Source organism: Galleria mellonella, unplaced genomic scaffold (assembly GCF_026898425.1).
Source record: "Galleria mellonella isolate WM207_F2 unplaced genomic scaffold, CSIRO_AGI_GalMel_v1 utg132, whole genome shotgun sequence".
Classification (NCBI taxonomy): Eukaryota; Metazoa; Arthropoda; class Insecta; order Lepidoptera; family Pyralidae; genus Galleria; species Galleria mellonella.
Window position 1 is genome coordinate 6860300 of NW_026441989.1, and position 2424 is coordinate 6862723.

The following is a 2424-nucleotide window of genomic DNA, read 5'->3' on the forward strand; positions in this document are numbered from 1 at the left end:
AGACTCCAAAAGTACCACGTGACCTAATCAGACATTCGGTTATTCTCGGCAACCAATAGAAAAAGGTTCGGTGAAACTCGTATCCTAGCAATAATGTTACCATGATCATATTAAAAAACTCCATTTAACCATATTATTTAAAAAGCTATAAAAATAGTGTATAAAAATACATTTTAAAGCTTTTTTTTCATATCAGGCGCGCTGCTTAATAATTACGTTTATTACTAGCGACCCGCCCTGGCTTTGCACGGGTGCAATATTTGGTTGTGTAATTTTTAAATTATTTAACATATTTTAGTAACCCTAGTATTTTGGCGTGGGTGAAAATACTACAGTAGTATTCTTTAAATTTATTAAAAAGAACAACCTATTTTATAATTTAATGTGCACACGATTATATAGTTTCTTTTGTGCCCCTCACCTCTGCGCTCCGTCTACTGTACAAGAATGCACAGCTAGCACCAACGACAACGCAATAATTATGGTTTTTATTTTGCATTATCTTCTAACTAATTGTATCAATTAACATGCTGTAAAAAGTAAACTTTGTCTCCATAAAATTTTCATTCAGCTATTTGTTTTTATAATAATTTGTGAATTATATACGTGAAACTTGTATTCAAACTTAATCTTGTGATTTTTTTTTCCTTTTAACATAAAAACCATTTTTTGGCTGAGACATTAAATTTAGATATACGGTATCGCAGACTTCTTTATAAAGCTAAATGTAATGAATATTTTTGCTATAGATTTTATTCCTTTATTTCAAACCGTTCAGGCAGTAGGTACATACCATATAATACAATTTCTGTCGTCTTTAATTACATTTATTGAGATTAATTATTGAAACAATATATATTTACTAAAATAAAAAGTAGCCTATAGCATTTAATAATATTCCATTCTAACAATAAAGGAATTTTCAAAATTGGATCAGTAGTATCGGAAATTACCCCATTCAAACTCACTAATTTATCTTTTTATTATGTTAGTATAGATTATTTCACTTTTATAGTATACAAATAAAACTGAAAATAAATCTAATTTATGTAATATCCAATGTAGTACAATTAGATGTAATATGATAAGATTATATTAAAAAATATGTATATATGTATCGCTAAATTAAGTATATAAATAAATTAAGTGTAATTACAATGTTTTTAATCGAGTTAATTAATTAATAAATAGGTACTCTGTAAATTATACTTAAGATCTTTGAGAATTTTAAACAAAAAATATATAGATAAACTTGGAGCCATTATCCCATTGGTCAGTTGAAATCTCAATTTTAGTCAATTTACATTATGTATATTTTATATTTAGTATCTTAATATTATCGTCATCATAATGTCAACCGTTAAATATTTACTGCTGAACATAGATCTTACCTTATAAGGAGGGTTATACGAGTAATTGTCATGCTTGGCAGCCGGGTTGTCAATATATCTTAATATTATATTTACCTATAATACAGGGAAATATTTAATAATAACCACACTTTAATTCTGTGTTATTAATAATATTAATAAAAAATTTATGCAAGAAACAAAAGAATTTTCATAATTTAAAAGGACTTCTTAATTTATTATTTAAAATAGAAAGAATAAAAAATAAAAATATAAAAAAAGATAAATCATTTCATTTTAACCAATGCTGTATAATGCGCATTACAAATGGCGGCAAATTTGAAAATAGAATAGAAGAGAAATTGATACTGGCACTGGCACACATGAACCGAGAATACATTTGAGACTTTGATTGTTACGTATATATCTATTCAACGCGACGGTTGGATGAGGTTTAATTTCTGGATCAAAAGAAATCCTTAAAAGAGATACGACTTACGATACAACACAGAAAACTTCGACCCGCGCATTTTATGAATAACAGAAGAGATTGAAAATAATGGTAACTTTTGTCACCTTAAATTAAATTTGCAACATCTCTCTTATTGCATGAAATTTAAAGAATCGTGAGGTTTTAGAGAGCACCTTCGAATTAAAAAAGTTTTACTTATATACCTATCCGTATTTAGGCCCTACCAATACTACCAATGCCCTACCTTAAAATGGGCTTCAAGATATATATATACATATATATATAGGACGCGTAACTAAAATCATTTTGCCTATTCTTCATTCACTTTGACGTTTTATATGTTGTCATCTGTTTCATAAGACTTTCTACACCCAAACCATAACATACCCGTTTTAATTTTTATGTCGAAACTGACACCAATTTTATGTTATACCTACTGCCGTACCTGCTATCATAGACGTATTTAAAAGAATATTTACTGAAGAGAGAATTTTTCCATCCATGTTTCTGTAATGAAGCAGATTATGCTTTCATGACTGTGTTTCGGTTTAAAGGGTGGGATACTGGCAGTTAAATTATATGGTGCGGAGGCTTAACATCATA